The sequence below is a fragment of the Lissotriton vulgaris genome, chromosome 10, assembly GCF_964263255.1.
Source record: "Lissotriton vulgaris chromosome 10, aLisVul1.2, whole genome shotgun sequence".
NCBI classification, from domain to species: Eukaryota; Metazoa; Chordata; class Amphibia; order Caudata; family Salamandridae; genus Lissotriton; species Lissotriton vulgaris.
The window spans coordinates 220,633,124-220,647,671 of NC_141698.1; positions in this window are offsets into that span (position 1 = coordinate 220,633,124).

A 14,548-nucleotide genomic window follows, 5' to 3' on the forward strand; every position below is an offset into this window, starting at 1 on the left:
TAGGAGGCCCACAGGATGCGGGTGCAGTGTCTATAGGCAACCGCGTTTACCATACAAGTCAATGGTGCGTAAAAATCAGAAAGTTATAGGTTTAGGAGTCTTCCGACTGGACTAGAACTTAGCCACTTGAAACTAGGACACTAGAGGTGTAAACCACTACAGGAGCACCGGAGTACTCTCGTTACCTAACCCACAGGAAGCGGGTGCATAGGTGCCAAAGTGCGTCGGGTTTCGTCGCGGAGTTCTATGGAGCCTGGAGATGAAGATGCTGCAGGCGACCAGGAGAGAAGAGTCCGGTTGGATCGAAGATGTAGAGTACCTGAAAGCAGAGGGGACAGAGTCTGGGTCACTAGCAAGTGACCAGGATGGAACCGGGAAGGAACCAGGCGATGTCGGGTTGCGATCAGGTGATGTCGAGTTGGTTGTCTCCGCTGCCACGTGGACCAGGAAGTATCGATGATGACCAGGAGTTAAACACGGGCTGTCCCACAAAGGCTCTCACTGTCGGCGGTGTCGGTTCTCGAATCGGAGTCAACAGGCCTTGGCAAATGCAACCCACGCAGGAATTGGAGATGGCTTCTGGATCGGACCAGCAAGGTCAGATCGGTGGCTCCTTTTCAGGGGAGCTAAGACCAGTCTGGAGCAACCAGAGCAGCAGTGTAAATTCGAGGGATCGTCATCACAGAGGCCACTAGCCAACAGGCAAATGACCGGACAACGCCTCAAGCAGGAAAAGTGAAAAAGGGCCCCACGCAGCACTCGGTCAGTGTGGAGAGGTGATCTTCGGTGCACAGGCTACTCGGGGCTGGGGCTTCTCAATCCCCAATGCACAGCTTCGAGGGTGCCTCAGGAGCTGCACGGGAAGCACTTTGCTGGCTTTTCAAGATGGCCGGTCCCACGTCTCACGTCGCCTCCACAGGTCACAGCTTTGCTAGGACTGTGGATCGGGCTGTTGGAAGTCTGGGAGTCCAGGTCTTGTTGGTCTCTGTTGTTTGAGCTCCGGCGGGAGCACTGGCAAAGAAAACCTTTGAGCGCTGATGGTGCCTGCTTGCACAGGGTGGCCACTCCTTGACCACAAGGGAGATTCTTCAGTCTTCTACGTCGAGTAGGATGTCGAAGGGTCCAGAGTTTCATATCAAAGTTTCAGTCAGGATGATCTGATGTGCTATGGCACAGCTCCTACCTTTATTCCAAATCAAGGGACTGGATCACCTGCTAGGTCCCTCCTATGGGTGGGACCCAGGAAGGGGGTGGTTACACCCCTTTCCCTTTGTCCAGTTTCGCGCCAGAGCTGGGGCTGGAGTGCCCCAGCACCGGTTTGAACAGGACTTTGCATGGGACACCTTGTGTGCCCCAGGCAGTGTCTAGTTTCATTCAGCCCTCCCTGCCCCAATTTACTATCTCCTGTCTGGGGTGGTGTAACACCTCCCTGTGACAGGAAACCTTTTGTCCAGGCCTCCCCTGCCGGAGTTTCGGTCAGCAGCAGGAGGCCAGACTTGTGTCTGTGGCAGCAGCATCCATTTTGTGATGCTGAGGCTCTGGTTAGATTTAACCGCGTTTAAGGAAAGTAACATGTCTTCTCCCTCTAGAAGGGTGGAATGCTACCCCCGTCGCCAGAACTGGCAAGGGGGTAGTATTCCAAAGCGTATGACACCTTACACAATATGTTTTGATAAAGCCAAACCATAGTTAGCAAGTAACCAGGGGGATTATAATGCACTTAAGAGTATATGGTATGGCAATATCCCAGAACATCTATAAGGACTTGGTTCCAAAAGCTGCAGACAGGCTCGGCTCATGCTAGATCACCATCTCACATAAAACTAAGCACTCTGCCTCCAGGATTGTTAAGGCCTGCCATAGGAGTGACTTATAGGTACATATGTGCCCAGATATAGGTTTAGATATAGGTATACTATATCTAAGCAAGGGGTGATTACACCACCTTGCCCCAGCTGAGTGATCAGCCAGTTGTGTCATTTTGTATGGCCAGCCAGGGGTGGCAAAAGATATGCTGCAGCCCCTGGTAGGCCTTGGATGCACCTAGGGGGAAGCAAGATGGCGGCCGCTACTGCAGCCGAGTGAGGAGCTGAGCGACCTACCTGGTCTGACCGGACTGCTTGCGAGCTATTTGCCCAGCCTTGCCCTGCTCTGAGGCTTTGTTCTTGCTGCTTTCTTTTGACAAAGTGAGGCTTCGTATATTGTCCCGCTGTTCTAGTGCCGGCCGTTTAAGGTCTGTGGCGGTGGTAAAGCGGCAAAACGGCAAAACGGGAAGGCGGAGAACCTGGACGCAGCAGAGAGGAGTGAAGAGAGGCCGGCGGCGTTTCGAGGGCGGTGATGCTTGATTGCTGGAGCTTGGACCGGTGATTCTTACAGGCGGAGCGGAGCGACATGGAGAACCCCCAGTAGGAGCCTCAAGGAGCCTCAAGTGGATACATTGGTGCATCCAATCCTAGTATCTGGCTTTCGTTTTGCTGAATTACCTCTCAGGACATACTTGGCTTTTACTAGCAACACCACTAGTAAGTGAAGCAGTTTTTTTTTTAATTAAGAAAAAAAAAAGAAAACAAGACTTTTTAAAAAAAAGTATTACTCTAGCTCTATTTTTTGAACTTCATGGAACTTTAGCGATCTATTATTTATTTATTTTTTTACAGTCACTTGTCATAGCTGTCTGACTGCTGCTATTTGCCACAGTTTCTGCCCAATTTACTGCCTATATAACTGTTTATAATCATGGCGCCCAAAGGTAGAGGACAGAAAACAAAAGCTACTACTACTTCTAGCACAGCTAATGCAACGCCTAATACTGTTGGAAATTGTACAGCTATGTCAGCTGCAGAGGCTTACTCACTTAATAGAACTGTCCCTGAGACTCGAGCCCGTCAGCAAAATGAGGCTACTAAAGAGCTAGTAGTACCTGACTTATTTAAGAAGAAAAACACAACTACTTTACCCAAGGGTAGTACCCTGACACCTGGAGTATCCAGTCCTTCTTTTGCTGCTGCACTGAAAAAACAGGATGTAGTCCCTCTGCAACAAACCCCTTCAAATCTATCTTTGGGCATGACTGATGGCGGAGGGTCCCCCCCTTTTGAAAAAGACATTGATGATGATCTAACTGAACTTTGCCAAGCCGTAGGGGAAGTGAGAGTCTCGCCTCGGGCTGATGAAGGGTGTGCTATAGAGAAGGTTGGTGCAACTTTAGTTACAACCGATATAGAGTCTATTGGATCAGGGGGTCAATTTTACTCCATGTCAGACCTGTCGCAGGGATCAGACGGCGAGATTGGCGAGGAGCTTATCAACGAAGGCCATTCGTTTATGAGGGATTGGGCGGACGATTGTAATCAAGCCTCAGAGGAAGGTCTTCTTGGCTCCGGTTTCTTGCTGGATGAAGGAGCCCCTAATACAGTACGCAGGGCAGCTGAGCTGCCGGTCCCCTCTGCAGGTGTTGATTTACATGTGTTAACTCAACCTCAGTGGGAAGGGGCAGGAGCCGCACCTGAAAGTCAGGTCGAACTTCCAGAACTTTTGGAGGCAAATGAGGAAATTACGCTGAAGTCTATTTACAACTTGCAAACCTCAATGTAGAGGGGCTCCGTACCCAAGGAGCTGTTCGCAAACTGCAGAACGTTGTTCGCCGATTAGTAAAATCCAGCAATGAAACAAGTCTGAGAGTACAGGAGACTGAAGGTCGCATTTCTACTGTTGAAGATGAGCTCTCCTCACAGAAAACGTCCATTAAGGAGCTGGAGAGTACCAGGCAAGATATTGATTGGAAACTGACAGACCTGGAAAATCGCTCCAGGCGTAACAACCTGCGCTTATTAGGTATAGCTGAACAATCAGAGGGTAGAGACACTCGTCGTTTTGTTGTGGAACTGTTTTCGGACGCTTTCCCGGACCTTAAAGGATGGGACTGGGATAAAGAAATTATTAGAGCTCACCATTTTCCTTTCAACCAAAAACGTGGTCAGGGAAGGAAAAACAAGAACTCAAGAGCTATTTTGATATGTCTGCAAAACTATCTACTTCGTGAGATCTTGTACGATCTGGCTAGACCTTCAAAGACTAGAAAGGGCTTGGTCATGAGTTTTTTGTACGGCCTGACTTTTGTCAGGCAACTGTGCAGCAACGCTGGCGGTTTAAACAACTAATTGCTCCAATTCAGTCTAAAGGGGGACAAGTATTTTTGCTGAACCCTGCTAAGCTCAAGGTGGTGTACAAGGGGAAAACCATTTTTTTTGTTTCTGAGGTTAAAGCACAACAATTCTTGGATGCAATGTAGATGCAAATATAGTAGAGATGGGATAAGGCTGGTGTATTTTCTCATAGGTTTTCTTCCTTTTCTTCCTTGGTTTTTTGGTTCTCTTGTTCTCTTGTTCTTCCAATGTTAAGCTAATTGGGTTCAAGATTTAATATGGTTTGGTCGATGTGGTAGAGCCACGCAACTCATACTCACTTTCCATCAATGTGGGCACTAGCCCATAAGCTTCTGGTGGTGGGGTTTTGGGAGGAGGGTGGGGTGGGGGGAGTGTGTAGGGGAGGGGTGGGGGGGGGTGGGTGCAAGGAAGTACAGCTACAGCATGCTCAGTTTTGGTGCCCAGGAAAATGTTTTGGTTGTCAGTACCAAACTTGTATATCCTTTATTATTTGAAGTGTGATTGTAGTACTGCATTAATATATGAAAATGGCTAGAGTTTCGATTTGTTCCATTATTGTTTGTGGTTTAAATGACAAAAGAAAAAGGGGCGTAGCAGCCCAGATGTTCAAGCTATACGAGCAGACATAATTTGCTTACAAGAGACCCATATTTCTTGGGCAAACAGAGCTTGGCTCAAGGATTTGGGGTTGCAGGTTGTGGGGTGTTCTCGTCAGAGCACTACAACAAAGGGGGTTGCTATTTTAATGAGGTTCGGGTTGGGGGAAGTTAAAAGAGTTAAAGAAGACTTACTGGGACGATGGGTAATTGTAGAACTTAAACTTGGGAACTCGATCATTGCTATATGCTCGGTTTATGCCTCCACCATTGATGACCCCACAGTCTTGCATCAATTAAGTGTGGAGTTGGCTTTATGGTCACCTAGGTTAATACTAAGTGGGGATTTCAACCTGCATTTGGATGTGACTTTTGATATTAGTGGTAATAGCATGTATGCAGGTAGAAAAAGGAACGTATTTAAGGCAGTCAAGGGGATTGCTCAAGAGTTTCAGTTGGTAGATGTGGGGTATGAAAAACGGGAGGGAACCTATGGCTGTACATTCTTTTCTGCCCCTCATAAAAGACATTTTAGGCTGGACTACTTCTTTGTCTCTAGGGCACTATTTAACGAACTCGCCAATATAGAATATAGGGTCCTACCAAAAGTCATATCTGATCATAATCCTATTACCCTTGGCTTTGATTTAAATATTGTACATAATCCTAGGTCGTGGTCTTTTGACCGCAAGCTTTTGTTTGATTTATCCTACGTTGGGCATATGAATACCTGGATTCCTGAGTTCTTCGCTAATAATAAAGGGTCTGCCCCTGCAGAAGTAGTTTGGGATACATTTAAGTGCGGGGTTCGAGGCGAAACCTTGAGCTATGTAATAAGAAAGCAAAAGGAGAAACGGATGAATGAAGAAACTGAGATGGATAATTTGAGACTGTTGGAGATTCAGCTTATGCAGGCTTGTAGCAAAGGATTAGCCACAGATACTATTCTTAAAGAGCTACTGGCTCATAAGGTTAAGATTCACCAAGGATTTGCCTTAAAATCTGCTCAGCAATTGGCTGCATTTCGAACAGAGGTATATGAAGTAGGAGAAACCTCAGGGAAACATTTGGCTAGAAGAGCCAGGCAGAAAGCTGTGTTTTCTAGTATACACAAGATTAATAATGCTGTAGGGAAGACTGTTAACAATGCTGCTGATATACTTAATGTGTTTGCCGAGTTTTACTCCAAACTATACACTGAAGACATGGTAGAGGATTGCTCAGCTCAGGTAACTCAATTTACAGAACAGGTTTTGAACGGTATTTTATCTATACAAGAGAGCGAGAAGCTGGATTTGCCTATTACTTGGGAGGAGATTGAACTGTCACTGCTGTCCTTGGCGTCTGGAAAAGCTGCTGGCCCTGACGCTATTCCTTTAGAGTTTTTTAAGCTCTTTCGAGGCATACTAAGATCAGAACTGGTTGACTTATTTTCAGCAGCTCAACGTGGCAGTGCCCCTGCTTCTTGGCGGGAATCCATAATTACTGTATTTCTTAAAAAAGGCAAACCTTCTTTGTTACCGTCATCTTTTCGTCCTATCTCACTTATAAACGCGGACAGTAAAATCTTCTCTAAAATCCTTGCCTCACGTCTGTCTCATAATATTTCTTTTTTAGTTTCTAAGTATCAACATGGGTTTATTCCTGCTCGTGATACCGCTGACCATATTCGACGGGTAATCACTTTTTCGGAGTGGTCTCAGGCAACTCGGTCTAATGTTGGGCTCATATTTCTAGACGCTGAAAAAGCCTTTGACCGGGTTGCCTGGGGCTATTTGTGGGATGTGCTTGCTAGAAAGGGATTTGGTCCAGGTTTTATAAAGGCTTTAAAAACACTGTACGTCTCTCCGAAAGCCCGTATTCGAATTAATGCCCAACTTTCCCCCTCCTTCTTAATTTCTAGGGGCACTCGTCAAGGATGCCCCTGTTCACCTTTACTTTTTGCACTTTATATAGACCCCTTAATTAACGTTTTATTTCTGAGGAAAAGATTAGACCTATCTGTCTAGCTAACACAAACTACCGAGCTTTGGCTTATGCCGATGACATTGTAATTACCACCACGGATATTCAGACTGCTCTTCCTGCAATAAAGGATCTCTCTAAACAATTTGGATCATTCTCCGGATATAAATTAAACTTGGGGAAAACTCAGATTTTATGCTCTGGGGATAAACCATCACCGAATATTCCTATTATTTCTGAGGTTACTTATCTGGGAATCAAAATATCTTTGCCCATTGAAAAAATACCAGAACTTAATCTTAATCCTATGTTAGCCCAAATCAATACTACATTACATCGTCTCGATCATCTACACCTATCATTATATGGTAGGCTCAACATTTTGAAAATGCTGATCCTACCAAAGGTGCTGTATCTATATCGCACTATACCTTTGGATTTTCATTCTTCCTGTTTTAAAAATTTAGAAAGGGCTACCTCTAGGTTCCTTTGGGGCTATAAACGGCATCGCAAAGCCCTCAAAAAAATGATTCTGAGTAAAGAGTGTGGGGGATGGAATGTCCCTTATTTTCTGTTTTACTATCTGGCGGCAGCACTCCAGTATATTAGCCCTCTTATAATTGGAGACAGAGTAAATATCCCTGTTTGTCAAACTCCATCGATTTTTGAAATGACTATGGGAGAGAGAGTGAAAGCTAGCTTCCTTAAGGTTGTTGAGCCCAGCTACCATAAAAAAACAAAGTATAATACGTTGAAGGCAGCTTTTATAGTCTGGAAAAACGTTCGGAAGCTTTTGGGCTTGTCTAAACTGAATGTCTATACTCCCTTAGCTTCGCCTGGTCTCTTGCCATCTGTGATTTTCTGTGATTTAACCACTCGCAAGTGGGAGCAGAAAGGAATACGATACTTGGGTGACTTATTTATGAATGGTGAAATGGTTTCATTTCAGGAATTAGAGAATAATTTTACCTTGACAAGAAGTGATTTTTTCAAATTTCTTCAGATCCGTAGTTTCTTACAGAGCTCTTCGGCTATTAAGTCAGCCAGCATGATTAGAATTTATTTGTTTGAACTCTTACAGAAAAAGGCCCCTATTGGCTTGTTGTATTTAAGTTTGGTTCAAGAATGTGGGGATGATATGGATCAGTGCCAATTGAAATGGGCTAACAAACTGGGGGTGTCGGGAGTTGATGTTTTGTCTTCTGTTAAATTAGTCTCTGATTGTTTAATCACAGGGATGATGAAATCACAGCATTTTATGTGTCTACATGACCTGTATTACACTCCCAGCAAGGTCGTTAAGTGGAGCACGACCACTGGAACGAATTGTAGTCGGTGTGGGCTATATGCAGCTAACGATGTCCATATGTTTTTTCAATGCCCTAAACTCCGGGATTTCTTTCACCAAATTGAAAACTTTTTGACGGTTGTTCTAAGCTGTGATATTATAATAACTGCCAAGTTGGTGCTTTTGGGCTTAGAGTCCGCCATCTCAAGAACTAAACCACACAGATATATATTGAAAATATATATATATATATTTACTACAAATATCCCCTATACTCTTTAAGAGCACAGAAGCAAATGCATTAAAACAAAACACAGTTTAAATATACAAAAGTTGCACAATATGGATGAGCCCTAGGGGCCACCTAAACCATATACTAAAATAGTGGTATAAGTACCACAAATCGAAAAGGAAGTAGGCCTAGGGCCTGGGGAATCACTGGAGCTGTTCGGGACTAGCAGTGACTAAGTCGGGAAACGTCCGCGGGACTCAGGTACAGCGCTTAAAGAAGACGCATGCACCAATGCAAAGTCAATGGTGCGTAAAAGTTACAAAGTTACTGAAAAGGGAACCTTCTGGATGACCTAGAACCTAGCAACTTGGAACATAGAAACTAGAGGTGAATTGCTACACAGGAGCACCGGAGTGCCAGGGTTACCTCACCCACAGGAAGCGGGTGCATATGTCTCAAAGTGTGTCGGGTTTCGTCGCGCTGGTCTATGGAGCCTGTAGATGAAGATGCTGCAGGCGGGTCATCGTGGAGAGTACCGGTGGATCTGAAGAGGTGAAGACCTAAAAGCAGAGGGGACAATGTTCAAAGTCACTAGCCAGTGACTACCGTGGAACCAGGATGGAACCAGGCGATGTTGGGTGCAAACAGGCGAAGAGGTGAAGATTGTCTCTGCAGCCACATGGACACGAAGAGGTCGAAGGATGTCCAGGCATCGGTCACGAGCTGTCCCACAAAGGCTCTAGCTGATGGCGGTGTCGGCTTCTTGATCAGAGCAAACAGGCCTTGGCTAATGCAAGCCATGCAGGAAACGATGCAAGCTTCTCACTCGGACCAGCAAGGTCAGAGGGGCCGCTCCTTTTTACAGGAGCGAGGGCCAGTCTGGAGCAACCAGACCAGCGGTGTTGATTTTGGATTTCGTTGCCAAGATGGCCACTAGCCAACGGGCCAGTAACCGGGCTGGCGCGTCGAGTGGCAAAATGCAAAAGGGCCCCACGCAGATCGTGGATATGCTGGGGGGCTGATCTTCGGTGCAGATGCTGCTCGGTGGTGGGGCTTCTCAAACCCCAAAGCACAGCGTTGATGGTGCCTCAGGTGCTGCGCAGTCAGCTCCTCGTGGGTCTTTCAAGATGGCCAGTCCCACGTCTCTCCGTGCCTCCACGGGTCTCTTCTTTTCAGGGACTGTGGATCGGGCTCTGAGATGTCTGGGAATCAGGGTCTTATTGGGCTCTGGACTCGGGCTCCGGCGGCGGCAAAGCAGACGTCGAGTTGCTGGATGGTGCCTGTTTTCTTCTTAGTTTCAAGTCGAGTTCAGGATGATCTGAAGACTTGGGACACAGCTCCTACTCTTATTCTCAATCTGGGGGCTGGATCACCTGCTAGGTCCCTCCTCTGGATGGGACCAGGAAGGGGGGCGGTTACACCCCGTTTCCTTTGCCCAGCTCCGTACCAGGACTGGGGCTGGAAAGCCCCAGCACCGGTTTGGACTGGCTTATGCACAGGGACACCTTGTGTGCCCCAGGCATGTCTCATTCTATTCAGCCCTGTCCTACCCAAGACACAAAATCCTGTCTGGGGTGGTGCTCGCACCTCCCAAGGCAGGAAACCCTTTGTCCAAGCCTCCCTCGCTGGAAGGACTCACAGCAGCAGGAGGTCAGACTTTTGTCTGTGGTGGCAGCATCCATTTTGTGATGCTGAGGCTCGAGTTAACTTTAACCGGGGTTCAGGTTATGTACATGTCGTGTCCCTCTAGAAGGGTGGAATGCTACCCCCGTCGCCAGAATTGGCGAGGGGGTTGTATCCCAATTCGTATGACACCTTACTCGACATGTTTTGATAAAGCCAAAACAAAGTTAGCAAATAACCGCGAGGATTATAATGCACTTAAGAGTATATGGTATGGCAATATCCTGGAACAGCTAAGGGAGTTGGTCCCGACAGCTGCAGATGGGCTCAGCTCCTGCCAGAGCACCATCTCACATGAAACCAAGCACTCTGCCTCCAGGATTGTCGAGGCCTTCTTAGGAGTGGCTAATAGGTTAACATGTGTCCAGATAGGTTATATATAGGTATACTATACCTAAGTAAGAGGTGATTACACCAACTTACCCCAGCTGATTGATCAGCCAGTTGTGTCAAATATGGTGGCCAGGCCAGGGGTGGCATAATACATGCTGCAGCCCCGGTTACACGTATGCCCTGGGTACCTGGGGTACACTGTTACAGGGGCCTATAAGGTGAACCAGTTCCAATTCGTAATGCACCTAGAGTGCATTGGCATTAATTTAGAGAGAGAACAGCAGGCTGTGGGTCTGATTAGCAGGCCCACAGCCACATTAAGTCATAAACCAGTGAAGCAAAAAGCAAGAAATTTGGGGTGACCATAGGATAGCAGACCCTACTCTCCTACAGTCAATACCCAAAGACATCCCAGTTAACTTTATATTGTCCGCAATATTAAGTGTTGCATCCTCGATCTTGGCTAGCCGAAGCTCAATTTGTAGAAGCCTGTCTTCAAATGATTTAAAAGAGGACTTTAGTAAAGAACCAAGTTTGGCGAGATCTAAATCCTCCAATGGCAAAGCTGTACCATCAGGATTAGACACACAGGGAGTGGATACGGGCAGCATTAAAGGCCCAGTTGTCTCTAATTGATTCACAGTCACAGTGACCGGACCGAATGAAGAAGAATTGCTATTGCAAGCTTGTTTTCAAGTTTGGGTTTTCTGCCTCTAGCAGCATAATTTGCCCCCCGCTTCCTCTTCGGTATCGCTCCCTCACGCCTCCCTCGCATCTGCCTGGTATTTGGTCTCTCAAGTGAACTATAGTTAGACACTATAGACGTTTCTGCAGCCAAGGATATTTGAAGCTGATCAGGTAATGAGGTGAATTCATGATCCTGCGAAGGAGGGGGGTTATGTACAGTTACAGGAGCGTCTATGATGTTACTCTGGGTAATGGCTCAGGGGTACGGGCATTAGCAAGGTGTCCCATAGAGGATCTTTTCGCTAGGGCGAGGTCTTGGGAAACCCTTCGCTCCATTAAAATGATCCCCTGATCAATAACTGAATTTGCCCAAATTATAAAATTGTCCAATGTCCCTGTTAAATTCCCACTTGAATTCACACCCTTACTTCTGCTTTCGCGTGCTGACATCTTGCTGTACAAGTGATCAACCAAACTGGTACTTACAGTTTAAATTAATGTCGTGGATGACAGGGCGCCACGTGAAAGAGGGGTGGCCCGGTCTCCAACGGGCTCGAACGGGCTTAAACGGGCCCGCCCTTGGCCCGGGCTTCGCCCGGCTCGTCCCGCGGTGCGCGGTGATGATGCAGGTTTTAAAGCACCTGTGGAGGGCGTGGCGGAAAGGTGTCTCCTTGCCCAGATTCAGAAAAGGGGGTGGTGGTGGACAGAGTATCTGAATTAAGCAAAACACTCGTACCCAGTCAAGAGATCAGGGCTTGATCCATCACCGTTTTTTAGCTCACTGCACCATCCCAGCTTAGAACCTGGCTACATGCAAATTAGTCTGTCCCTGTCCCAGTGCATCATGGGAACAGGGCAGACCAAACTACCAAGCCAATTCTTTTACTGGTAAGGAAACAAGCTTCCGGGGACCGGTTTCTGGCATTACAGCCGTCTTCGGCCCGGCTTGCTTGAATCCTGATGTGCAGTGAGCAAGGGACTCACATCTGAGCATACCCTTCCACGCTTGTGGTGGACAAAACGATTCAGAAAAGGGGGTGGTGATGGACAGAGTATCTGAATTAGGCAGAACACTCGTACCCAGTCAAGAGATCAGGGCTTGATCCATCACCGTTTTTTAGCTCACTGCACCATCCCAGCTCAGAACCTGGCTACATGCAAATTAGTCTGTCCCTGTCCCAGTGCATCATGGGAACAGGGCAGACCAAACTACCAAGCCAATTCTTTTACTGGAAAGGAAACAAGCTTCCGGGGACCGGTTTCTGGCATTACAGCCATCTTCGACCCGGCTTGCTTGAATCCTGATGGTGCAGTGAGCAAGGGACTCACATCTGAGCATACCCTTCCACGCTTGTGGTGGACAAAACGATTCAGAAAAGGGGGTGGTGATGGACAGAGTATCTGAATTAAGCAGAACACTCGTACCCAGTCAAGAGATCAGGGCTTGATCCATCACCGTTTTTTAGCTCACTGCACCTTCCCAGCTCAGAACCTGGCTACATGCAAATTAGTCTGTCCCTGTCCCAGTGCATCATGGGAACAGGGCAGACCAAACTACCAAGCCAATTCTTTTACTGGAAAGGAAACAAGCTTCCGGGGACCGGTTTCTGGCATTACAGCCGTCTTCGGCCCGGCTTGCTTGAATCCTGATGGTGCAGTGAGCAAGGGACTGGATACGGGCAGCATTAAAGGCCCAGTTGTCTCTAATTGATTCACAGTCACAGTGCCCGGACCCAATGAAGAAGAATTGCTATTGCAAGCTTGTTTTGCAAGTTTGGGTTTTCTGCCTCTAACAGCATCATTTGCCCCCCGCTTCCTCTTCGGTATCGCACTCTCACGCCTCCCTCGCATCTGCCTGGTATTTGGTCTCTCAGGTGAACTATAGTTAGACACTATAGACGTTTCTGCAGCCAAGGATATTTGAAGCTGATCAGGTAATGATGTGAATTCATGATCCTGCGAAGGAGGGGGGTTATGTACAGTCACAGGAGCGTCTATGATGTTTACTCTGGGTAATGGCTCAGGGGTACGGGCATTAGCAAGGTGCCCCATAGAGGATCTTTTCGCTAGGGCGAGGTCTTGGGAAACCCGTCGCTCCATTAAAATGATCCCCTGATCAATAACTGAATTTGCCCAAATTATAAAATGGTCCAATGTCCCTGTTAAATTCCCACTTGAATTCACACCCTTACTTCTGCTTTCGCGTGCTGACATCTTGCTGTACAAGTGATCAATCAAACTGGTACTTACAGTTTAAATTAATGTCGTGGATGTACAGGGCGCCACGTGAAAGAGGGGTGGCCCGGTCTCCAACGGGCTCGAACGGGCTTAAACGGGCCCGCCCTTGGCCCAGGCTTCGTCCGGCTCGTCCCGCGCGTCCCGCGGTGCGCGGTGATGATGCAGGTTTTAAAGCACCTGTGGAGGGCGTGGCGGAAAGGTGTCTCCTTGCCCAGATGGCTTATGGGCTTTGAAGTTCAGCCTCCCTCTCGGCCGCTAATGCCCTCAACAGCAAGCGTTTCCCGCAGAGCGGGAAACGCAAGAGATAATTCCAAGGTACCGCAGCAATATCAGGGAGCGTGGTTCTCCACCTTGTCGTAGCCCCCGCAGCTTAGGAAAGGTAGTCCGCTTCCTATTGTTTAAAATTTGTACATCCTGTGGCCTTGGGACTGACTGCATGATTCAATCAAACAGAGACTCACTTAGCCCTGCTGCGGCCTCCTTGATACAACGTGGGCCACAGCCTGAACATAACCCAGCAGTGCCCACACATGAATCGGAAGGCGGTGCTTTCCCTTTTAGTTCTGGCAAGGGGTGCCTTTTACCCATGAACACGCAGAGTGTTTGGAGTGAACAATGTCAACAGCAGATTAACATTGCCGTTCCTAGTGCCATCCGCTGCTATACTCAAGTAGCACCTTTTCACCACGTGGGACAGAGGAAGTCTTGATCTTTGGAGCTGCATGGACAAGGTGTTGAAAAGTGCATCTTTTACTTTTTAGTCCACCCCAAGCACCTGCAGACAATGATTGCCGCCCCATATAAACAGGAGGAGCACTGACCTGAGCCATCATGTGAGAGGTGGAGGGTGCGTAGGGTACACTGTCGCCCCCAGATCGTATAGATCAGGGGCCCTCTCCTGACAGGCCTACATGTTGGAGAGGCTGGGGCACACACCTATTGTATAATAACGCCGTTCCCAGCAGAGCTGAGCTGTCTTTAAAAGAGTGCTGCTGCGGTTTAAATGACTCCTGTGCACTGGCATGCGGCATACAGTTTGTGCACTCTACGGAGCCCCAGGCCCAGTCAAGAGGGAAGTATGTGCATCCTTGCCTAGCATGAAGCCAGCAGCAGAGCACCAGCATTGAGGCCACAGAGGTACGAGTGATGCCTGCAGCGTCTTTGACATGATACGACTCGACATGCAGGAGCATGTCCTTCAGACAGAGAGCCTCTGCCCCTGTTGTAAGCGCGATCCCAGCAGATCAGCACAGCATGCACCAGCAGTAAGACCAAGTTATTGTAAGTCTACAAATAATCACGTGGGTGCACTTTGTACAGAACCAAATAGCAAAGTCATATGCTTAGTTCACAAGTCTTG